General features: G+C 55.8%; 2 non-coding genes across 2 annotated transcripts; both read left to right on the top strand.

Moving 5' to 3' along the window:
• Nucleotides 1-22013: 22013 nt before the first annotated feature.
• LOC126083499 (small nucleolar RNA SNORA17) lies at nucleotides 22014-22145 on the top strand. Its single transcript, XR_007518841.1, has one exon. It is a non-coding gene; the product is annotated as a small nucleolar RNA SNORA17 (small nucleolar RNA).
• An 822-nt stretch (nucleotides 22146-22967) lies between these two features.
• Nucleotides 22968-23104, top strand: LOC126083498 (small nucleolar RNA SNORA43). Its single transcript, XR_007518840.1, has one exon. It is a non-coding gene; the product is annotated as a small nucleolar RNA SNORA43 (small nucleolar RNA).
• Nucleotides 23105-25528: the final 2424 nt, after the last annotated feature.

Below are 25528 nucleotides of genomic sequence, written 5' to 3'. Positions count from 1 at the left end.
CTCCGCCGCGTAAGGGGAACATGAGCTCACGATTTCCCTCCATAACTGGTGTCTTGAGAAAGTACAGGTAGAAGTGGGGTTGATTAGGCTGAGGACTCTTCTGCAATGATTTGCAGGCAGGTCTAGTTACCAGTTGCCAGCAAGTCAATTCCAAGTCATGCAGACCCCATGTGCAGGGCAGAATGTGATCCTTAGGGTTTTCAACGCTGTGAACTTTCAGCTCGCCAGGCCTGTCTTCTGAGGTGCCTCTGGCTGGGTTTGAACCACCAACCTTTCGGTTAGTTGTCTTGATTTAACCATTCGCACCACCAGGGACTCCTATAACATGGACTCACGGCATGTTAATCACTGTGACGCCTATCAAGTCCCTCCTGCATCCCAGCACTGGGTTAGGACTTGGAGGGAAGCAACGCTGGCTAAGACACACTCACCCTCTCCACGTGCACAGGGGTCGGGGGTGTGCTCTGGGATACCGGGGCAGAAGCCGATCAGATCAACTTGAGCAAGGTCATTTCCGAATATCATATCCCCGTGGCTGGACTATAAAAATACATCCGGCAAGTACTTAACCTAAAATGGTGAACGTTTAAAGTCGGAGCCAGCTAACTCGACCTGTGACAATTCCATCAATATATGTGAGGAAGCAGTGCACAGCCCACACATGGTCAAAAACTTAAAATGACTTAGAACACACAGAGGAAAACAGCCAACCCAAAGCAGTCTGTTAATTAACCTTCCTGAGGCCTCAGGGCACTGCGGGGAGGCTGGATAACCCCCAGAAGGAGTCTAAACGGGGGCCCAACCAAGGTGGGCTTCCCAACCCAGAGACTCGGGGTCCCCTTTCCAGAGCCAGGGACCGGACCTCCAAATGTCAGAGGCTGCTTTTCTAACTTCTCCAACTCTAAGCTCAGGACGCCTCCAAATTCTTTTTCTACTGAGCAGAATATTAAGTTCATATGCTTTGTTTCTTGTTTTCATTTAAAATTTTCAGCACAATCCAGAGACATTAATGACGTTCACTGTGCTGTGCGACCGTCACCACTATCCATCCCCACATGTGTTTCGTCACCGCAAAGGGAACCCAGTGCCCCTTCGGCAACAACTCCTCATTTCTCCCTCCCGTCAGCCCCTGGCCACCACTGATACGTTCTGATCTCTATGCATTTGCCTAAGGAACCCTGGTGGTGCAGTGGTTAAGTGCTCTGCCGCTAACCAAAATGTCAGTGCAAACCCACCAGCTGCTCCGGTGGAGAGAGGACCTGGTGACCTGCTCCCACAAAGATTACAGCCTAGAAAACCTGGGGCAGCTCTACTCTGTCACGTGGGCTCAGAAGGAGCTGGAATCGACTCGAAGGCAACTCACGACGACAACAATGCATTTGCCTCATTTAGACATTTCATCGAAGTGGGGTCAGACGCTGTTCGTCCTTCTGAGCCTGACTGACTTCACTCAGCGTGTGTTCAAGGTTCACCATGTTGCGGCGTGTGGCGGGACTCCGTTTCCCTTTATGGGTAAGTAGTATTCCGTTAGAGGACAGACTGTGTTTGGTTTATCCACTCATTCGTTGGGGGACACGTGGGTGGTTTCCACCGCGTGACTATTGTGAGTAACACCGCAATGAACATTCGGGTACAGGTATCTGTTTGAGGCCCCGATTTCAAGCCTTCTGGGTCTATACCCAGGAGTGGAACTGCTGGGTCATATGGGGACCAGCAAACCTGGTTGCTTTCTCAGAGATCCCTGAATTTCAAGCAAAAACACAGCCACCCTTTGGCTCTGGGAGGCTTTGAGCATTTTGTTTTTTTTAATTAAGGCTCTACATTAGCATTTTATTATACTTATAATCAAACGACGCACTGCATTGGGCATTGCGTGTATCTGCTGCAAAGGACCTCTTTAAAGGTTGAAAAGTAAAGACGTCACCTTGAAGACTGAGGTGCGCCTGCCCCGAGCCATGGTATTTTCAGTTACATCATATGCACGTGAAAGCATACATAAGGAAGACCAAACAAGAAGTCACGCCTTTGAATTGTGGTGTTGGCGAAGAATATTGAATATACCATGGACTGCCAGAAGAATGAACAGATCTGTCTTGGAAGAAGTACAACCAGAATGCTCCTTGGAAGCAAGGATGGCACGACTGCGTCTTACATACTCTGGACATGTTGTCAGGAGGGGTCACTCCCTGAGGAAGGACATCATGCTTGGCAGAGTACAGGGAAAAGAGGAAGACCCTCAACGAGGTGGATTGACACAGTGGCTGTAACAACAAGCTTAAAAACATAACAATGACTGTAAGGATGGCGCAGGACAAGGCAGTGTTTCCTTCTGTTGTGAATAGGGTCACTATGAGTTGGAACTAACAACAACAACAGCATAACAACTGCATCTTGGGGGCTGTGGCGGTTGGGTGGTAGAATTCTTGCCTTCCATATAGGAGACCCGGGATCGATTTTCAGCCAAGCCACCTCCTATGCAGCCAGCACTCATCTGCCACTGGAGGCTTGGCTGTTGCTATGATGCTGAACGGGTTTCAGCAGAGCTTCCAGACTAAGCCAGACTAGGAAGAAAGGCCTGGCAACCTCCTTCTGAAAACAGCCATTGAAAACCCTTTGGATCTCAACAATCCAATCTGCGGCCGTTCTTGGGGATGGTGCAGAATCAGGCAGCCTTTCGTTCCCGTGTCCATGGGACCGCCATTAGTGAGGGGCCGTCTCAGCAGCAGCTGACAGCAAACAACAACAACCCCATGTTGGGGGTTACTTCACAAGGCACAGGTACTTGGGGTTAGAATTAAAGAGAAAAACAAACAAAAAGCCCACACCTGTTCCCATGGACTCGATTCTGACTCAGGGCAACTCTATGTGTTACAGAGAAGAACTGTGCTGCATCTTGGTTGTCATCTTTATGGAAGTAGGTCTCCAGGCCTTTCTTCCGAGGTGCTGCTGGATGGGTCCAAACTGCCAGCCTTTAGGTTAGTAGTCAGTGCAAATCATTTGCGCCACCCAAGGACCAGAAGACAGCAGAGGGTGGGGGAGTTCTTGTCCAAAAGCAGTGAGAGTCTACCAGCTCACCATTTCCTTTGAGACTGAAGCCAGTACCTCTGCTACCCGTACCCCATTGCTGCTGCGTCAACTCTGACTCAAAGCGACCCTATAGGACAGAGTAGAACTATCCCACAGGGTTTCCAAGAAGCAGCCTGCCACATCCTTCTCCCGCGGAGAGGCTGGTGGGTTTGAACTTCTGACCTTTTGGCTAGCAGCCGAGTTCTTCAACCACTGCACCACCATGGGTTCCTTATAGCCTCTATGCTAGTTCTACAGAAATCAGGGTGGGACAGTCTGGATGGGGTATAATCACACAGATATGGGATTCACAGCTGGAAACAACCTTAGAGATTCTCGGGTCCAGATTTCCTACCCTTGCAATTAAACAAACGAAGAGAGGTGAAGTTACTCTCCCCCAAGGACCAGTGACTCTGTACTTTAGCAGAGAAAGCCTGCTGCAGAAGGAGGAGCTGGAGCTGGTCCTTGGAGGCTGCCTACGATTCAGACGGGGACAACCATTTTGTCCCCGATCTGGTAGGATGTTATTAAATTTGGAGGCGTTGGCAGCGCGTGAAGAAGCAGGTCTCCCTGCCCTGACACCCAGACCCCAACCTCTATTCAAGTCCAGGTGTGCACTTGTGCTCTGCCCCCTGGTGGGACCCTGCGGTAGTACTGCATGAGAGGGGTGGGGGCAGCTCATGGCCCAGGGGACCTTCTCTGAGGGACATGGAGTCCGCCCCTCAGAGAGAATGATGAAATTCCAGAAGAGAAGGAAGATGCCCAGCTTTGGTGCTGTTTGAGGGAGAAGGACGAGAAAGGGACCCCCTCCCGGGTCAGGGCCCTTCCTCTTAGAATCATGGGGTGGGCTGATGCACAGAGAGGGGCAGACCTGCCTCACTGGTGGTGGGGATGGGGCTGGATTCTAGGAGAACTTCCTGGAGGAAGGTCTGTTTGCTCCCAGCTCTGAGAGCAGGCAGGGCCTGGATAGGAGTCGGGGGAGGGTGTCCCATGGGAGCACAGACCTAGTTCCTGGATCCTGACTCACCCAGCCCCCCACCCAGGCTCTCAGCACCCTGCCTTCCCTGTGGGCCAGACCTAGAGGTGATCCTGAGACCCAGCTGCTCCAGTTGGCCTGGGACAAAGACAGCGTCACCCCAGGAGCACTTTGGGGCCTGGTTCAGGTCCAGGGAGGGGCTCAGGGGGACTGTGAGGTAAGACCAAGGCAAGAGATGGGGATTAACAGGGGTGGGGCTCCTGCTGCTGCTCCAGAAAGCAGACCTGGGCGGTGGGGATACTCAGTGTCTCCCGAGTCTGCAGGCTCTCCATGTCCACCTGGCCAAGTTTCCTGTGGCCCCTCCTGGGCAGAGTGATCCCAGGACCCCAGGCCCCATGTGGGTGGGGGACACAGAGCTGCTGGACGTGAGGGTGGTGCCATGTGGGACCCCCCCCGAACAGAGCATTTTGTGCCTGCAGGAAGGGGTCACTTATACACGCTACCCCAGGCCACAGGGCCCCATTAGCACTGGGCCTTGCACATCAGCCTGGCTGCCCCGGGCAGTGTCCACCCACATCCCTTACTCTAAGGAGGCTGTACGCTGTGCTCACCCCGAGCTACCACCCACGTCCATGCCAGCTTGGAGCCCAGGCCCTGCGTCCGCCCTGAGTAAGCACTGAAGCAGTTCCCCATCCAAACCCCCAGTGCACAACTGGGAGACTGAGTCCAAGAAAAAGGCAGGGACGGCCCAGGACATGCAAGTGGGCAGAGTCCAGAGGATGAGGAAGGTTCCGGCCCCCTAGGTCAGGGCTCAACCCCTATCATGGGGTTTGCTTTGAGAATGAGAGCTACCAAGATGTAGGGAACCCCAGGTACTCCCTCCCATTGAGCACATAGGCTTGAGCATACACACACACACACAGGCACACACTAACTTCAAAGGTGGGGCCATGCGGGTGGGGTCAAAAGAGAATACCAAGGAGGTGACCCCCTGGAAAGAAGAGAGAGGGTGGAGGCAGCTCTGTCTTCGCACAGTGACCTCCAGTCTCCCAGCCACATGCCCACGGCCCACAGCATAGGCGGGGAGATGCAGAATGAAGGGATATGGACCCTCAGGTTCCCTGGGTCTGCCAGGGCCAGCCATTCCCATGGCAACACAAAGTGGACAAGGCCTGGTCCTGCAGTCACCGCTCTGGGTTCCCAGAGTAGAGGGGGCTACAGAACAGAAGGCCTCAGTTTCCTCCTCTGTAAATTGGGGTGCTTAGAGTGGGTGACCCCCCGGATTCCAAGGCTCAAAGAAGTGTCTGCTGGACCCACTGTGCTCTGAGGTCCTAGGAAAATGCTTTCTACTTCCTGGAATTGAATATCCCCCCAGCAAGAGCACTGAGGTGTGGAGACTGGGAACTTGGAGTCAGCAGGGCAGGGCAGAGCCGTTGACCATGAGGCCAGGTCCAGTCTTTGGTGGAGACTCGGGGTCCTCCTGAGGAAGTGGGGCCTTTGCCCTGAATGTGGGAAGGATGCCTTGTGAGTGAGATGGACACCCCAGGGCCTGTGGAGGCAAAGAGGGGGCTAGGGAGTCTCCTGAGCTACCCGACACTGTCTGTGGACCTGCAGGTCCTGATCCTTCACCCCTGGGACCCAGGAGAGCTGCTGCCTCCAGGACACCTGAACCCAGGTGTGTGTTTTGTGATGAGGTTACCAGCCTGGAGATACAGTGCTAGTGTCAGCCACCAGGGGGCGGCAGCCTCTCCTGCCAGTGGTGCCTTCTGGGGCCCAGGCAAGCTGCTGTCTCCAGGACACCTGAACACAGGTGTGGAATGTGAGGTTTCTTGCCTGGGGCTGCAGTGCTAGCGCACAGTGGTGGGGACAGGGACAACAGCATGAAGACAAATACATGGAAAAGAAAAGAGCATATTCTTTAAAGAGAAAATAAAGCAGGGTGCAGCCAGTGAGAGAGGGCTGGGGCCGCTGGGTGGGGGTCCAGAGGCCTCACTGAAGTGATATCTATGTGTGACCAGAATGCCAGGAAGGGCCAGCCCTGCACAAGTCAGGGGACAGTGTGCCAGGGAGAAGGTACAGCTGGTGCAGAGACTGGGAGGCGGATGTGAGTTTTCCCAGAGAGGGGATTGGAAAGGGCCCAGTGTAGCTGGAGGGAACTGGGGAGGAGAGGAGGGAGGCAGGAGGACGGCAGGTCCAGACCCCAGGACCTGGTGGGCTGGAGGACCTGTCGCCTCCTCTGTGACAACATCCCCCCAGAACTTAGCATTCACAAAAACCACCTGATGATCTCACAGCCTCTGTGGACCAGGAACGCGGCACAGCTTAGCTGGTGACTCTGCCCCGAGTTCTTTCGGGAGGCTGGGGCTGTGGTCTCAACTGAGGCTCCACTGGGGAGGGTCCGCCCCGTGCTCACTGTGTGTTGTGGGCAGGACTCTTTCTTGTGAGCTGTTGGACTGGAGGCCTCAGTTCCTCTCTGTTGATCAGGGCACTTTGGGTCATTGTCACACGGGCATCATAGGGCAGGCCATACATGACAGCTGCTTTCCAGGGAGAAAGAGTGGGATATGACAGAGAGTGAGAGAGAGAGATGGCAGGCAGAGAGAGAGAGAGCAGACGAGAAAGCCAGGAGGCTTTGCCCCTGATGGGGTCAGTAGGAGTTGGAATTGATTCCAAGGCACCTTACAGCCACAGCTACATTCTCGAGCAGCGAGTCCCTGAGTCCAGCCCACACTAAGGAAGGGGGTCACACAGGCGTCGAGACCCTGGGGGGGATCGTTGGGGCCATTGTGCAGGCTGCCCACCTGCTAGTCCGTGACGAGGTACTGGGTCAGATTCTAAATAATGGAAGTTGTCGGAGGCTTTTGTGCAGAGGGTAGCAATATCTGATGTTTGTCTAATTCCCACCCCTGCTGGGGCAGACAGGGAAACCAGGCCAAGAGGTGAAGGGACTTTCCCAGGCTCACACCACCAGAACCCAGCTCTGTTTTGAGGTGTCCTCCATGCTGCTTCCCTCCCCTGCTTAAAATTCTCCCATTTCTGAGTCTGTGCGTTAGCTACGTATGACACCAGCCCATGGGTTTATAGGCGGTATCTCACACACACCTGCTGACTTCCCTAGGAAGAAGATGCTAGAATGATCCCCATTGTGCGACGGGGAGACTGAGGGGGCTCTGAGAAGCACAAAGACTTGTCCAGGGTCACTGACTTTTTAAGAGGGGTGAGCTGTGTCTGAACCCTGCTCTGTCTGCTCACAGCTGGGACCCTGGCTGCACCCGCCCTACCCTAGCTTCTGTGGGGCGCTGTGTTAGTGTCACTGTGTACAGTTATGGAGATGGCATAGAGAGAGGTGAGCATTCAGCATCCCAGAGGGAATTTTGGGAAGGTCATATCTGAGGTCGGGCCCAGGTCAGAGGACCCGGGATATGACCTCACTTTCTTGGTGATGGAGTACACAGAACTTGGAACCCTGGTAACCAGGCACCCACATTTCAGGGACCGCCCTGCCCTAGCTCACTTGAGTGGAGACACTCGAATGAGGAACATGTTTTCTTGTTGTTGCTCATGTTGCCTTGTATCGAGCCTTGAGAAATCCAGGAGTTCGACCCTTTCACGAAGGCTGAGACATGGTCTCATCCCCCATCCTCGAAGGCTCTGGCCATTTACCAGAAAGAAACCAAAGGTAACACAGGGTGGCCCAGGGTGCCAATCCAGGCCAGGCCACCACTGTGATCCCACCTGGGCAGCCCTACACCCCTCCGGTGTAGGGTGTTGGGTGGGCCTAGTCCATCAGGTTGGGTGCCTTGGAGACTGGGGGCTGGGGTGACACAGGTGGAGAGCAGTTTCATGTTCCTGTCCAGCCTGATCACATAGGGTGTTGGGATCTACCTGTCTACACAGCGGTCATAGTTCAGACCAGAGCTTTAGGAGGGATGGTCAGGGGGATCTTAGGCTGAATTGGCACACTCGCCTGGGCCTTCTCTGCACTCCAGCTCACCCTGTGTGGAGCAGTCACCCCACGGTCCTTCCTGCAGGCATTGACTGCCTCTTGCTGACCTTGTGCTGACCCAGCTCTTCCCAGATCCTAGTGCAATACTCAGAGGTCCATATCATCTCCCCTGCTCCTGAGCCCCCTCCTCCCCCTGCAATCTCTCCTCCTCCCTGGTAGGTGGGAGGTGGAGAGGGGCTGCAGAGCATGGAGCGGCCCTGGTCAGTGGACGTGGCCAGGGCTGCATGGTGCAGCCTCTGGCTGAATTTTCCCATATGTGGTGTGGACGGGGAAGTAGGGGGTCCTCAAAGGTCCAGGAGGCACAAGTGCCTGAAGGGGCAGAGAGGGAAGGAGGAGGCTTGGAGCAGCCCTTAATGCCTCCTGGACCACTGCTGGGTACTGTCTCTGCAGAAGCCCCCACAGGAGATCCGCGAGGAGAAGGAGGATGACCTCATCTACTCCGTCCACCCCAAGAAAGGGGCCAGGAAGGGCTGGCACAGGCTCTGGGTGAGTGCGGGTCAGGGTTCCCACCCAGGGCCCTGAGATGGCCAGAGAGGACATGGGGACCAGACACCCCCTCGAGATATCTAGCTCTCTGCAGGGCCACAGTTCCCTCCCAAAGGAATCCGCTAAAACCCTTCTCTTATGGCTCCCACTGCCCTCCCCACCCTGGCCAGGTACAAGGTCACTCTTTCCATATTTGTAGGAATGTCAGAAAACAGTCTTTTGCACTGTCTTCACTGCACATAGGCCCAGGCATCTTTTTCCATGGTGTTCCTGTTTCAGTGTTGAACTCTCAGGCCCAGGGCCGGGCAGCAGTCGGCTGGACTGTCCTTCCCACCTTCTCCCAGCCTCTCACATCCTCACGCTTAGCAGGCTTCTTTTACCCAAAAGCACAGGGCTCAGGCTATGATACACATATTTCCGCAACCCGCAATCTCAGGGAACACATCAGCATGACCCCTCCACGTGAGGAGCCGTGTCCTGACTCGGCTGCAGAATGTTCCAGAATGGAGGACGGTCCCCACACTGACTGAGCCTCTCACTGCTGCTGGCCCTGGACTGATACCTTCTGCTGCCCCTTCAGCATGGCTACAGGAGCCTCACGTGTGTCCTCACACGCTGACCCAGAGCAGGTCTGCAGGAACCTCACGTGTGTCCTCATACACTGACCCACAGTAGGGCTACAGGAACCTCACGTGTGTCCTCACACACTGACCCACAGCAGGGCTGCAGGAACCTCCTGTGTGTCCTCACACACTGACCCACAGCAGGGCTGCAGGAACCTCACGGGTGTCCTCACACACTGACCACGCAGGACAGACACCCAGGGCGGCACGCTGGGACGAAGGATGTGCACATTCCAAGTTAGGGTCCCTAGAGCCAGACTCCTTCCCAAATCAGCTGTGGCAGTCACGTGGCCCAGCAGTCTCCGTCGCTGGCTGCGTCCCTGTGTCCAGCCTGTTCTGGGTGTTACGGATCTGTTCCATTTTTGCCAACCTGCTGTCACTTTGGCCAGTGGAAGCACAAGGTGGCTTTGAGGGGCTGTTGGCCCTGAGAAGCTGAGTCACCGCCCAGTCCTTTACTGGTCATTTGGATTTGCGCTCCCCCTTCCCAGTAGTCTGTTCAGATCCTCGGTCCTGTGGGGGTCTTTCTGGCACCCCAGGATCTCCAGCCATTCACCTGTGGCTGGACCTGGGGCCACCATAGCTTTAGCTTCTCCAAACCCCCTCTAATGTACAGAAAGGAAAATCTGTGTCTTGCTTTGCATTCAGAGGGGGTCTCAGGGGTGTGCCTGCTCTGTGCACTGTCTCCAGCTGCGGAGGGAGTGGGCTGGCACCAGACCTTCTCCTCCAAGTCAGGAGCAGAGCAGACCTCACACGGCACACAGGGAACATTACGGGGCCTTAGCGTCTGACGATTCTGGGCTCCTATCCCGTGACTTTGAACAGATACTGGACATCACTAAGCTGTGTTTTCTCACCTCTACAATAGAGTGTTTTATGAGGACTCACAAGGATACTGCTTTTGATACCAAACCACACCAAACTTGTTGCCATCGAGTCCATGCTGACTCGTAGGGACCCTATAGGACATACTAGAACTGCCCCATGGGGTTTCCAAGGAGTGGCCAGTGGAGTCAAACTGCTGATTTTTGGTTAGCAGCCAAGCTCTTAAGAGCCGCTCTGCCACCAGGTCTCTGCTCTTGCTAGAGGGAGGTAGTGTTAAAAACAAAATGACTTGAGGTTTCTAATAAGTATAATCATCCCCACCTCCCGTTTCCTGATGGGGACACTTGTGTCCCACCTCCTGCCACAGGTCACAGAGATCCTAGACCCCGACCCGCCTGGTGGTTCACAGGGTGCCTCTGACAGTTCGTCCCTCCTCTGTCTCACCCCAGTGTGCCTGTGGATCGGACCAGGACCTGGATCAGACCCGCGTGGTGAGAATCGTCAAGGCTGGCTCACTGGAGAAGCTGGGGGAGCACCTGGTACCCGCCTTCGTGGAGGGTGACTTGTCCTACATCAGCTTCTTTCTGGGAACATACAGAACCTTCGCCACCACCCAGCAGGTCCTGGATATGTTATTCCAAAGGTGAGCACCCCTCCCTCCACAGCCCAGTGGGAATTCAACCTCCATCAGCTATGAGTCTGGGGAAAGTCACTCACGTCTCTGTGCCTCAGTGTGCTCCTCTGAAAAGTGGGCTGGCAGAGGATCAGCCTGCTTGAACTTACTCTCAGTACCACATGGGACAAGCCATGGGAACTGTCTACCCAGCACCCCACCAAAACCAAACTTATTGCCACGGAGTCAATTCTGAGCGACCTTAGAAGACAGAGTAGATCTGCCCCACAGGGTTTCCAAGGGGCAGCTGGATTCGAACTACTGACCTTTTGGTTAGCAGCCAAGCTCTTTAGCCACTGTGCCACTAGAGTCCCAACACCTGGAGCCCAGCTCTAGGGAGAAGACTGCTGGAGGGGCTGGGGTGTTCACATTTATTGTTTTTCTCTCCTTCAAGAAGAAGCTGTCTGCCTCACCCCTCACTGAGTGCAGGCCCTTCAGCAAACCTGTTCCCGTTTGAAAAGGGGGAGTTGAGATCTCATCTAGTGGTGCCTTGTCCTTGGTGTAGCCAGAACAAGAATCCTTGGTGGCTGACAGAAGGGCCACAGGACAATCAGATGTTGGGGAAAGTGCTGCTTAGGTTCATTCACTCAACAATTATCTGTGAAGCCCCTACTGTTGCAGACTCTGTTCTAGACACTCAGCGTCATTCAGTGAACAGAGCAGACAGGGAGCCCTGCCCTCCTGGGCCTCCATCCTAGTCAGGAGGCAGACAGGAACACTAGACATGGGAAGCAGGTAGTGTCCACAGTGTATTAGATGTGACGCCCTCATGCCTCCTCTAGGTATGAATACAACTGCCCCCATTCAGCCGGGGCCGGCGGACCCCAGGACCAGCAGAAAGAGTGAGTGGACATTGCATGGAGAAAGAGTGTCGCTTGTCTCCAGGAAAGACTGGGGGTTTTAGGGGGCCTGTGTCAGGACTGTGGCTGGGCATGCCCTGGGTCCCACACGTCTTGATCCCTATGGAAGAATGAGCTCAGGGCCATGGCCTGTAGGAGCAGAGCACTCACACAGAGCTGGGGGTGGAGCCCGGGCACACTGAGAAGCAGAGGGGAGGCAAGGGGCTCAGTGTGGCCCTTGAGGAGACCCTCCCCGCCGCCGCCATAATCCCCTTCCAGCTCTGGTTGTTTCCTCCCCATTTAGAGCCCGATCAGGACGTGGGGGAGAAACCGGCCCCCCAACGCTGCAACTCTGTCCTGGGGGCTCAGTTGCATGTGGGGTCCCTGTCCATGGGAGAACAGTAACCTTGGGCAAGGAGACCCTCATCTGAATGCAGAGGACCAGGGAGCACGCTGGTGCCCATGCTCCAGGTGGAGGGCCCTCAGGGCCTGGGCAGGCTGGGACAGGGGACAGACTCTGTGAACCCTCAGGCTCAAAGATGCCTTGAGCACTACTGTGTGCCAGGCTGTGAGGTGAACACGCAGACACACCCCTTCCTGCCCTCTGGGGTTTATTGTCCATTGGGGAGGGAGCCAGGGAACGGACAGGGACATAATTCAGGTTTCCAGAGGAGAGAGAGTTGGTCAGACCATCGATAGGGATGTCTTTGTGACCAAGGCTCTGCACTATCCCCCTGCTCAGTGACCAGACCTGACACTGCCAGGATAGCCAGAGGGCACGGTGCAGGCTGGGGCTAGCCTTTGGAAGGACAGGGACAGACAGAGGAACCCAGCCCCTTGCAGGGCTGCCATGGGACGACAGTGCAGTGGAAAAGGCCAGGCCTCTGACCCTGTTCTTCACCATCCATCCCCAGCACCATCTCTTTCATCCTGAAAACCTGGATGGATGAATACCCGGAAGACTTTGACCAGCCGCCACACTTCTCCTGCCTGAAGCTTCTGGTGGAGTACGTGCAGGTGAACATGCAGGGCTCAGGCCTGGAGCGCCGTGCCCATCTTCTCTGTGCCCAGCTGGACCACCTGGGGCCCAGTGAGTCAGAGCCAGAGGGTGAGGAGGACTGGGCATGCCCGCATGTGAGCTTATAAGGGGACATGGGCTGGTTCCACAAGGAGGACCCATAGAGGCAGAGTTGGGCCTGTGTTCAGAGTGACCTCAGACCCTCCTGTACTGGACCTCAGTCTGGGAAGACTTCTTGGGGTGGAAATCTGGACCCTGGGCTTCTCTTCAAGGCTGTGGGATGTTTTCTGTCTTTGGAAAGGCAGGAGGAAAGGCAGACGTGTTGTTGAATGTTTCTCCTGTTGTACTTCTCATGTCAGGGCCGGCACTGGGTCTAAAAGCAGCTCAGGATCTAGGGCCACGTCCAGAAGCAACTCTAGGACAACCTCCTGCTCCAACACCAACACTGGAGCTCGACAGGACATCAGGTCCTCCATCACCAGATCTGTCAGCAGACAGAGAACCTGTTGGAAGCCTGAGCTGTTTTCCTGGGTCACCTCTGGGAGCCAGTCGAGAACCAGCTTCTGAGATAGATCCTACTCCTGAGCCATCGCAGGAGCTGCATAGAACACCAGCTCCTCCACCACCACCTCCCACAGCAGACGGAGAGCCTGCTGGAGGGCCACGTCATCTTCCTGGGTCACCTCCAGAAGCAGCTCCTGGACCCCCTGCAGATGTCGCTCCTGCTCCCGCGCCCACACCGGAGCTCCCTAGAGCACCGTCTCTTCCATCAGCAGTTCCAGCACTGGCACTGAATGGGGACCACGGTGGAGGGCTGGATCCTGACCCTGGGCCCCCTCCAAAGCTGGCTCCCGGGCTACTGCATGATGTTGGTCCTGCTGCTGCACCAACACCGGGGCTCAGTGTGGCTGCAGGCCCACCGTCTCCAACGCTGGCCCAGGCACTAGACGATGGGCTTGTTGGAAAGCCGGGTACTCATCCTGGGCCACTGTCAGAGCCGGCACAAGGGTCACCTGATTCTGCACCAACACCGAGCCTCAGTGGAGCCACAGGTCCTCCATCTCCAGCTCTGACCCAGGCTCCAGGTGAAGAGCCTGCTGGAAAGTGGGGTTCTTATCCTGGGCCACCTTCAGAACCAGCTCCAGGACCACTGACTGATGTCAGTCCTGTGCCTGCAGCAACACCGGGGCTCAATGGAGCCACAGGTCCTCCGTCTCCAGCTCTGGCTCAGGCTCCAGGTGAAGAGCCTACTGGAAAGTGGGGTTCTTATCCTGGGCCACCTTCAGAGCCGACTCCAGGACCACTGACTGATGTTAGTCCTGTGCCTGCAGTGACACCGGGGCTCAGTGGAGCCACAGGTCCTCTGTCTCCAGTTCTGGCCCAGGCACCAGATGAAATGCCTCTTGGAAAGTCAGATGCTGATCCCGAACCACCTCCACAACTCGATCCCAGATCAGAAGTGAATGTGAGTCCTGGTCCAACCCTGGGGCTCGGTGTTGCCCCAGGTTCTCTGGTTACACATCTCTCACAGGCACCAGAAGGAGAGCCTATCGGAAAGCCAGATTGTCATGCTGGGCCGCTTCCAGAACCTGCTTCTGGACGAATTGCTGGCGTCAGTCCTGTTCAGGCAACAACAGGAGAGCTCCCTATGGCCCCAGGTCCTCCCTCCACAGCTCTGACCCAGGCTCCAGGTGAAGAGCCTGCTGGAAAGCTGGCTTCTTATCCTGAGCTACCTCCAGAATTGGATCCTGGACCACTGACTGATGTCAGTCCTGTGCCTGCAGCAACACTGGGGCTCGGCGTGTCTACAGATCCTCCATCTCCGCCTCTGGTCCAGGCACTAGGCACAGAGCCCATTGGAAAGTCAGATTCTATTCCTGAACCACCTCCAGAACCGGATCCTGGAACACCAAGTGTTGTGGTTCCCACTTCTGTATCAGCACCGGGGCTCCATGTATTGCCAGGTCCTCCATCCCCAGCTCTGGCTCAGGCACCAGATGAAGAGCCTATTGGAGAGCCAGCTGCTAATCCTGAACCACCTCCACAACTGGATCCCCAACCTCCAGGTTTTGGGGATCCTACTCCTTCATCACCACCGGGTCCGCATGTACTCCCAGCTCCTCCATATACAACCCCGTCCCAGGCACCAGTGGAAGAGCCTATTAGAAAGCTTGATTCTCATTGGAGGCCACCTAGAGAACACCGTCCTGGAACACCAGCTGATGTCAATCCTATTCCTTCAGGAACAGCAGACCTCAATGAAGCCCCATGTCCTCCATCTTTAGCTCTGGCTGAGGCTCCAGGGGAAGAGTCTGCTGGAATCTCAGACTCTTATCCTGTGCCATCTCCGGAACCGGTGCCAGGAACACCTGCTGATACGGAGCCTGTTCATGCAGCAACGCCTGGGCTCCGTGTAGCCCCACATCCCCCATCTGCAGCTCTGGCCCAGGCACCAGATGAAGAGCCTGCTAGAAAGCTCCGTTGTTATCCTGGGTCACCTCCAGGACAAGCTTCCAGACCACCAACTGACGTCGTCAATCCTATTCCGACAGCAACAGCAGACCTAGGTGTGGTCCCGTGTCCTCCATCTCCAGCTCTGGCCCAGACTGTAGACAAAGAGCCTGCTGGAACGTCGGATCCTTATCCTGGGCCACCTCCAGAGCTCGAACCTGGGCCGCAAGCTGATTCTGATACTAAGCCTGCAGCGGTATTGGAGTTCTGTGCATCCACAGATCCTCCATCTCCGGCTCTGGTCCAAGCAGTAGACAAAGAGCTTATTGAAAAGCCAGGTTCTAACCCTGAACCACCTGTAGACCTCGATCCTGGACCACCAGGTGTTGTGGATCCTACTCCTACATCACCACCTGGGGCTCCGTGTACAGCTCTGTCCCAGGCACCAGAGGAAGAGCCTATTGGGAAGCTCGATTCTTACGCTGGGCCACCTCTGGAACTGAGTCCTGGACCACCAGCTGATGTTGATTCTCTTCCTTCAGAAACAGCAGACCCTGATATAGCCCCAGGTCCTCCATGTCTAGGTCTAGCTAAGGCTCCAGATGAAGAGTCTGCTGGAAAGTGGAATCCTTACCCTGCGCCACCCCCAGAACCAACTGCAGGACCAGCTGCACGTGTTGATCCTGCTCCGGCAGCCACACTGGAGCTCTGTGTAGCCCCATGTCTGCCACCTCCTGGTCTGGCCCAGGCACCAGAAGAAGAGTCTGATGGAAAGTCGAATACTCATCCTAAGCCACCTCCTGAGGCAGCTCCGAGACCACCAGCCAATGTTGATCCTGCTCCTGCATCGACACCGGGGCTCAACACGGGCCCCGATCCTCCATCGCCAGCTCTGGCCCGGGCACCAGGGTCCCAGCAAGTCGCCACACCTTCTCCACAACAGCTCCTCAGCCCCAGCCAGGGAGCATCGGCTTCAGAACGAGATCTGTTCTTACCTTCACCTGACTGGGCATTTGTGTGGCTTCTTTGTGGTATTTTTACAGCTCACTTTATACTTGATACTTTTCACTATTTTAACTGGTAGATTTCTCATTAAATAAAGTTCTGTTTTTCCAGTTTTAACGGGTGTGATAGAGTGGCTTTATGTACTTCACTAGCCTATCCAACCATCACCAGTACCGACTTCAGGGCATTGTCATCACCACAAACAGAAACCCTGGACCCATGAAGCAGTCCTCCCTGTTCCCCTCCCTGTGCCCATGGCAATCAGTGATTGGCTCTCAGCGCCTGTGGATTTCCGTGCCCTCGATTTCTTATCTAAATGGAAACATGTGGCCTTTTGTATCTTACTTCTTAGCTTCATGTGTTCGAGGTCCATCCACGTTGTAGCACATGTCAGTTTCTCATTCCTTCTAAGGCTCGATGGTATTCCATTGTGTGGATGGACCACACTTTGTTCGTCCAGTCATCTGTTGATGGACATATGGGTTGGTTCCACCTATTGACTGATGGGAGGAGTAGAGCTGCTGTGAGCATCCGTGGACAGGTTATTTGTGTGAATGCCTATCTATCGGATAAATCCCTGGGATGGGAAAAGAGGAGGTGCTAAGGGTGAGGACACAGTCCAGGTGTGGGGAGTGAGAGTTGGGAGGGATTAAGAGGCATGGAACTCTGGGAGGTGTGGAGCTGGAGGAGGCCCGGAGAACTCCCAGATGTGGGTAACAAGGAGTCAGGAGGGGCCCAGATCAGCCCTGGTGTGGTGAGTGAGGAGGTGGGAGGGGTCAGACCCAGTATGGGAAGTGGGAGTGTGGGAGGGGCCTGCACATCACCACCAGGTGTGGAAATGATAAGGTAGGATCCTTATGTTAGAGAGAGGAGACGAGACGGGTCAGGTGAAGGCAGAGTCTTAGCGTGAATGAGGTAAGAGGGCTCAGGAGAAGGCTCAGGTGAGACCAAGAACAGATGGGAAGGGCCAGGAGGTAGCACAGGTATGGAGAGTGAGGGGGTCCAAGGCGTCAGGAGGCAGTCCAGGTGTGGGTACCACAGCAGTTGAAAGGGTAGAAGCAGCCCTTTGTGGGAAGTGAGGAGGGGCACCAGAGGAGAACCCCCAAAGTGGGTGATTAGGACATTAGAGGGGTTAGGAGCAGGGCTTCCACCTGGTTTGTTCTGGTTGGAACCCCTGCCGAGAATTTGCACTTCTGACAAGTTCCCAGGTGACGCTAATGCTGCTGGTTAGGGCCCAGTTCTGAGAAGCACTGGCAGAGCAGTGGTCTCACAATTTATTATACAGAGGAGTCACCTGGGGGTCTTGGTAAACTGTAGATTCTGATTCAGTATATCTGGGGTGGAAATGAAAATTCTCAGCAGGGGTTTGAACCGGAATAAACTGGTCTGAAGACCTGGTCAAGAGTCGGCCTAGCAGGAGGTGCTGGGACCCAAGCAAGCCCAGGGATGGAGTAAAACACGGAAGCGGCCAGGGGATGCCCAGGGGTGGATAGTGAAGAGGTGGGTAGGGTTCCCAGTCCCCGCCCTCCACCCCTCACCCAGGTGACCCATCACAATAGGGCTCTGCAAGGCCAGGGCAGGGACAACATGGAGGAGGTGACCTCAGAGGCTGGAAGTGACAGAGGGCCAGGCGATGTGTCAGGAGGCCATGGTGGGGGATGGACAGCACACTCCCAGCCCTGATGTGAGGCCCTCAGGCCCTGAACACATCCCCACAGATGGGGGAGGCCCTGTGCACCCCGACCTTCCCTGCAGCCCTGGAGGCCCCATCTCTCCACTGCCCCTCAGTGGCCACTGACCACCCACGGGTGCCCTCTTTGAGATGAACTTGGAGTGGGTGATGGGCTCAGAGGGAGCATCATTGAGGGGCCAAAAGGCAGAGCTTTTCTCCCGGGGCAAAATAACGGGGCCGGGGGGCTCATGCTAAGACGGGAACCATGTCCCTCTAGAAGACGGGATGCCGGCCCTGAGACCTCACACTCGTTAGGACCTGTGGGTCCAGAATTCCAGAACCAGAACATCTCCTGGATCCCATGGTGGCCCTAGTAGCCAACCCCACTGTATTCTGGAAACTGGGAGAGGGGATGAATCAAGAACAAGCACAGATTCAGCACCACGTTCCTTGAGGTCTCTGGGCTTGTCTTCTTACCCCCACCAAACCAAAAAAAAAACCCAAACTCACTGCCGTTGAGTCGATTTCGACTCATAGCGACCCTATAGGACAGGGTAGAACTCCCCCAAAGAGTTTTCAAGGAGCACCTGGTGAATTCGAACTGCCAGCCCTTTATTTAGTAGCCGTAGCTCTTAACCACTGTGACACCAGGGTTTCCACACACATCAGTGGGTTAATCTGCACACGTGCACACACGCACATACACGTATACCAGGCACACACTCATCTAGGCGTGCGTGCTGTGTGTGCCATAAAGATGAACTACAAATATCATCACCACTGTCATTTCTCTTTGGTGAGCTGACCACACTCCCAGCCACTAGCCCAGACAGTCAGGAATGGCCCCAGGGCCTAGAAGCTGGTCTCTAAATCCTGTCTCATCTTCCTGCGCCATTTCCTGCATTGGGCAGGGCGGATGGCATCCACATCCTACAGAAAAGGGAAGACTGAGGCCCAGGAACTGAGCTTCAGAAACTAGAAAAAGAGGCACAGGATGAGCAGGGGCAGGCATCCCAGCCAAGCATGCATCTATAGCAGGCTGTGGGCCAGAGGGGACAGGTGCAGAGTGAGGACTGCTGGGTGCAGGGACCCGACGGCATGGGGGCCTCCCTGACACAGTGCTGGGGGCCCGAGGCTAGGCACCCTTGGCTGGGCATCAGGGCTCTGTCCTGAGTGTACAGGATGGGGAGATGGTCTAGCTCTGTGATTCGTCTGTGTAGGCGGCAGGGCAACAACAGCCTGACCCTCTGACAGCTAGGTCTGAGGTTGGGAACATAGGAGTCAGGGCTACTTTGCAAACGAGAGCTGCATGGTTTAATCAGGACTCCTGCAGAGTTGTTCCTTTGGGCAGGTGTCACATGGAGGGTCCTTGGTAGTCCTGGGGCGGGGCTGGGCTGGGCTCTCATGTCTCTGGCTCAGACCTGTCCTCAGGGGGGCTCAAGTGTCCTGTGGGACCCTAGTGAGCATAGCTGACCACCCCTGCCCCTCCCCCACCAGAGCTGACGATACCTAGGGACCCAAGGTGTCTATGCCCTGAACCCTTGCAAGGGGTACAGGTCACACAGGGAGCCAACTGGACCCTCAAGGTGTTACCAACTGCCAATCTGACACAAGGCATCCTTGTCTTTTCCCGAATAAGAATGAATACACACTAAAGACAAACTATCTTCAGCAAGCTTTATTTTGCTTGAGTCAAGCAAAAGGAGTCAGGGGCATCTAAGCCTCTCCAAAAGACTGACTGGAAAAGGGAAGCAAGGCTAGGGCTTCTGTGGGCTTGGTGGAGACAACAGAGTAATGAATATTTAGTGGGCTTCTTTCAAGGGGCGGGTACTTCTCAGAATGGCTGTGTATGTTAATTAGGTTGCGAGGGCATCTGGAATTCAAGATGGAACCCGCTGATATTCAAGATGGGGTCCTCTTGGCAGCCCTTGGCATCACTTATTATGGGATATAGCACAAGCCCACTTGATCTTCGGCACTACATCGTCATCTTCAGAGGGCTAAGGAAGGTCAAACAGCAGTCACACTCTGCTTTGGGCATACGGAGCCTGCAAAGGAGGAGGGGACTAGAAAGACACTAAGAAGGAGATAGTAATTCAGGGCTGCCCCAATCCTATCTCATGTTGACAGGGTGGGGTCCTGTTTACTAGGTGATAATCTTTTTAAAAGCTCTTTTGTTCAGCCACCAGCACAGTTAACCCTATCTGTCTCAAAGGCATTGTGGCTTCTTCTAAGACAGTTTAGGAGGCCAGAAGCCCTAATTCAGGGCACTGGCTCTAGGGGAATGCTTTCTCTCTCTGTCAGCTATGGGGGAACATGCCTGTCTCTTCAGCTTCTGCTTCCTGGTTCCTTGAAGATCTCCATGTGACTTGCCCTGTGTCTTCCGCATGGCTGCTTGCTTAATCCGCTCCTTTTATATCAGAACACTTTTGACTCAAGACATACACAACACCAATCCTGTCTCATTAACACAAAAAACACAACCCATTCCCAAATGGGATTATAACCACAGGCATAGAGGTAAGATTTATAACACATATCGTTTGGGGACACAATTCAATCCATACCTGGGGCCCGCCTGACACTCCTCTCCAGGACTAGAAGGATACTGTCTGCACCACCCAGGGACACCTTAGGCCCTCTGAGGATCTCTATTTCACACGAGAGAAAGGAAGTCACTTGCCGGGGCTCCCATCACACCAGTGTGCAATACGCGGCTGAGGCGGGGAGCTCCTGCCTGGGCACCTGGGTGAGGCGACACACAGGTGAGGACTAACTGGTGAGCCGAAGGCGGCCCTGCCGGGAGCGTCCGCTAGGGGCGCCGTGGCGGCAGCGATTGGGGCGGAGCGGGCGCCAGGCCGGCGCGGATTGGCCCTCGCGGGCCGCCGTGCGAGCTATAAAAGGGGCCGCGCGTCGGCGGGCGTCCTCTCTGGCGGGCGGAGGCGGCCGCCATGGTGTCTGCGCGCGGCCCGAGCCGGCCCTCGGCGCGGCGGTCTCTGCCCCGGCGCCCCGGCCCGCCCCCGCCGCCGACCGGGCTCGCGGTGGCCGAGACGCCCCGCTCCCCGCGCCTCCTCCGTCCGGCGGCCTCTCGGGGCCCTGCCCGCCGCCCGCCCGCCCGCCCGCCCGCGCGGGGCTCGAGGAGACGCGGCCGCCGAGCCGGAGCGCCCGAAGGTGCTGCCTCCCCGCGGCGCCCTGGGCTTGAGGACCCCGCCCGCCTGCGCTCGGAAGCGGGCCGCGCGGCTTAGTCCGCTTCGGGCAGACCCGGGGCCGACGTGCCGCTGTCGGTCAGCGACCCCGGGGCTCCGGCCGGACGTGCCGCGGTGTGTCCCGCCCTTGCTGTCGCCCTGCCGCCCGGGACCCCCAGTCCTGCTGGGCGGGCAGGGAGGCGGTCGGGGAGGCGGCAGCTTGGCGTGTCAGGCCCCGGAGGAGCAGCCGCAGCCTGGGTAGGCGGGCGCCGGTTCGGGGCGGGGAGACGGAGGCCGGGAGGAGCTGTAGCTTCGCCCGGGGAGCCGGGCCTGTCCGCCGGCAGAGGAGCTCGCCCACCCGCTTTGTTACCTCCGCGTGCTCTTAGCTCTTCCAGCCGGGAACTTTTACCACGGGGGCGATAGCAGTAGTCTGGGGGGGTGAGTCCGGAAGTTAACAGAGCCCCCTCCCCGTTCGTCCACACGGCTGGCTGCGGTGGGGGTCTCACCAGCTGTTGGGGACTCAGGAAGGTCCTGCCAGTTTCTGGGCATCTTGTGATTTCTCAAAAAACAAAAAGGCCTGATGGTCACTCTGCCCAGAGTTGGCAGATGACTGCGTCAAGGTGGGTGTTGGCGATAGCCTCACTTGCTGGAATGGGGTGGCCTCTTCCCCTTGGCGCAGCTCTGAAGGGGATAGGCCTTGTGAATGCTCCTGTAGGCTTGGTCCTTGGTCACCTGAGACATCTGAAGTGGATTACAGCTGTAACCTGTCATTCCTACACACAGACACCAGATTGAGCAGAGAATGGGGAGGGCAGGAGAGTAACTGGCTTGAGGCTTTCAGGAATGATCCTTGGAATCATGTTGGTGACCCATCTTTGGTCTGTTTCTCTAGAGACCAGATTAGGCAAGCACTGTCCTTTGGGCGATGCCCCTCTGTGGACACCGAGGCTTGTATAAAACGGGGGTTTCCATTTTTCTCTAGGTGGTTTGCTTGCCGAAAACGATGCAGCTGGACCGGGTGCTGGGGACTTGGGTGAGTTGACACATTGGTGCTGGAACAGTTTCACTCCTGGAGCCAAAAATAACCCATTCATGTGACATTCTCAGTGATGGCTAGCACTAGTTCATCTTGGCAGCATCCGTATGGTCTGGGGGGGGGACTTAAAACCTTGAACTTGATCTTCCATGTGCACTGCCCCTAGAGGCGTTGCAGGGGTGGCTGCGGTGCTGCTTCTGTGTCATTAGGTGGCAGAGAGAAGAGAGGCTATGTCTACGCTCAGTGTTCCAGCCGTGAACAACCTGAATGATTAATAGTCAGACACTAACAGTGCTCGTGTACCCCCCCGCGCTCACTGGCAACCCAGGCGGCTCCTGTACGCTTCCACGCTCTCTCAGCTGGTAGTCATTTGATGAGCTGAGGTGGAGGGGGCTAGTGGTGCGGTGAGGAGCGAAAAGGTGCACAGGTTCCCGCTACGTTGACTTGCAGAAAAGCAGGTCCAAACTAGAGTCTGCTGTTTTCGTGACGTGGGTGGTTAGAGTTTGGCGTGATGATTTACACTTGAACGCGCAGGGCTGCCAACCATGCACACAGGTCCTCTGCCCGCGGACGGCGCAGCTGTACAGTCCTACAGCCAAGACTGGACACGGGCACATCTGTTGAGTGATGTCCATGGTCGTCTTTGAGATGGCCTTAGGTTATCTCGGATGTGCCCCCAAGTCTTGACAATGGAAAGGTGCTGGGCAGACGCTAGCTCAGTGAGGGCGGGGCTCCATTCAGAAATATCAAGCAGCATGGAGTCCCACAGTGGAACACGTGGTTTCTGTTGTGGGACGCCATCGCGTGTGTTCCAGTGTCAGTGGGGTAGGTTTTCAGAGTCAGCTAGAACGGTTAGCTGGGGTGGCCCAGCTCCTCGCTGACAGGAACTGCAATCTCCCCCATTTGGTACTCTGACCCTGGGCCAAGCAGTGTTGTTGATATTTAATACAGGGCGGAAGATGACGACCAGTTCCTGAGAATGACGTGGACGCTGGCTGCAGTGACCGACTCCCACCATCTAGCCACCAACTGTGGTAGGACAGGAGGCAGCCTCCCATGTCCTGGTGTGCCTGTTGAGGAGGAGGGGGTATGAGTGCTGCCCTGGCAATGCTGCCCTGGACCTGTCAGCACCACAGGTGTGGCGGCTCTGCTGCGCCTGTGACATCAGGGGCAAAGAGGAAGTGGCTATTTCTACACTCAGTGTTCTGACCAGTGAGCACTAAGAATGGTTTATAGCCTGACAGTCCCAGCAGATGCGCCGAGGCCCTTGTCTGGGTGCTTGGGGAATGTTCTCGGCCGGTTTGCTCCACTAGAGGCTGGTGTAGTGCGGAAAAGTGCTGTATTGGGGGTCGAACCTGGGTTCCTCTAAATGGCTGTGACCCTGTCAGCCAGACACTTAAACACTGTCTCTGAAGTGGGGACACGGCCACCTTGGGCCAATGGTCAGGGTACCGGCCTCATTGACTTTAAATCAGAAAACAGGTGTTTTGCGCTTTTTTTGGAGAGTAACAAGCTGTGATGGGCGGCTGTCAGCCAGAATGATTGCGTCCCTCCCCTCCCCTCCTCCCAGGACCTGCAGCATCTGAGGTGTTTTGTGTTGTCACAGAAATGACAGCAAGGTGCACCTGGGAAACCAGGCGGGGAGGGGCGCGTGCTGTGTGAGTGGGGGGCTCCTGAAGCCTGGGGTGCCAGGAAGGCACAGCACACAGCCTTCCAGCAGGGCAGCTGCACCCCTCACTCCCAGGAGCAGGGCTGGCACACGCACAGGAAAGGACCAGCGAGCACACGTGTTAGGCTTTATATGGGCCATTATTGCACATTCTTTTTCTTCAACCAACCTTTAAAATGTAAAAACAATCTTCAATATTTTTTAACAGCCCTGTAAGATATAAGGTATAAAAATAGAGAAATCTGTGCCACCAGCATCCCACTGGGAGCACTCCATCCTGGTCCTAAGGCCACATGGAAACGGGCCATGGGCTGCTTTGCTGCCCGCCCACCCCCCGCCCCCCGTTGGTGATGAGTGTGCCCTTCCTGCAGTCTCATTGCATTTTCCTAGGGCCAGGACTCTGTTGGGTCTTTGTTTTCACGAGGCTGGCTCTGTCCCAGCATTGCTGGGTGGCAAGTGGAGCTCTCCAGGACAGCGAACCTGACATCAGCGCAGCTGAGGAAGCCTCTCTAACCATGCCTCTGAACCCCAGAAACCTTTCCTGCTCCGCCCCCCTTGGTCTGCAGCTCAGGTGAGAGGCTTGTAGTCTGCTCCCCTTCCCTCCTGTCTCTGCGGGAAGCGCTGAGAGTCTGTGAAGTGACTGGTTTTCTGTCCACAGGTGGGGGCCCTGCCAGAAGCCTGCCCACCCCCAACCCAGGGTGAGTCCCATCCCTGACACCAGCCACCGCTTTCCACTCAGAAGGCTGACTGGCTCCCCATCTGCCTTAGGGCCCTTTTGAAAGGGGCTCAGCTGTACTGGGCTGCGTGCCCCCAGCATCCTGGGAACCGCGTGTGTTTGCCTCCACTGTGGTGTTCTGACGACGGGTCTGAAGATGCAGATGACTGAGTGGGTGTGTCCCCTCGCTGGGCCCAGGACCCTGTCCACAGAGCAGCACCTGCCACGGGGAGAGGACCTGAGCAGGCTGAGCACCAGCCGACTCGGTTCCTTCCTAATGTACAGGACTCCTGAACTCATGGCAACTGAACCTTGACGAGAGTCTGGAAGAAATGGTGGCCCCAGGATAGGTCTTCAGAACCATCTTCTGATGGAGCAGGACACGTTGATGTAGACGTGGGCACTGAAGGGCTTCCTCGCCCGCCTGCACAAGGAATGTGGGCAGTGGGTTGAGACTGGTGAGGCTGAGGTGGCACACATGACTGTTGATGGGAAGAGCTGAAGGATGCGAAGATGACAACCAGTCAGTGGAGAGGGCAGGGGAGCTGGGGGCCTCTGCTTCAGCTTTCAAGACAGTGGAGTTTGCGGGAAGGTCTTCCTCACAGTCCCACCCCAGGTTGTACGGGTGCAGCGGAGGACAAGCAGGCCGATGTCGGGGTGTCCCCTATGCCGCGTGTCCTCCAACCTCAGACACTGGTGCAGTGCACCAGCAGTGTGGCTGTCGGGTGGCCAGCACTGTGCTGCCCACATCTCCCGTGGTTAAGTGCCCGCAGAGGCAGGCACTGAGTCTAATCCTCACAAGGGTTAGAAGCACCCAGGCCCTGAGACCCTAAGCTAGATTTTTACAGTACCTGGATCGTCTTGTTTATTTTCCAGGAGGAAGCATTTGTTAATGGTGGAGGAATAATTTGGAAAGGATTAAAGTGAATTTAAGGGTTTGTTTGTGTGCTTTTTTCAGGAAAAGCATTTATTTATGTGCCGGCAGAACTTTGAGAATAAATTAAGTCTTGAACTGAACGGACTAGGTTTCCTTCTTGCATTGTGTTTTCCACGGTCCACTGTGATTTGCTGAGGCCTGTCCAGAGGGGTGCCACAGTACTGCCTGTGGGGTTGTCCAGCCCATTTCCCTATAGGAAAGGGGCTCCACCTCCTGGTATTGGTGGGGAGACGGGGTTAAAAACATAGCAGTCCATCACAGGGCTGCTCACATCTCATAGTTTTTAAAAGCAAATTCCTGGTCCTGGGTTGCAGCGTTTCTGCGGGAGCCTTCCAGGTGTGTGGATATG

Source organism: Elephas maximus, chromosome 9 (genome assembly GCF_024166365.1).
Source record: "Elephas maximus indicus isolate mEleMax1 chromosome 9, mEleMax1 primary haplotype, whole genome shotgun sequence".
Lineage (NCBI taxonomy): Eukaryota > Metazoa > Chordata > Mammalia > Proboscidea > Elephantidae > Elephas > Elephas maximus.
The sequence above is the reverse complement of the archived record's forward strand: the minus strand, read 5'-3'. Positions and strand labels throughout refer to the sequence as shown.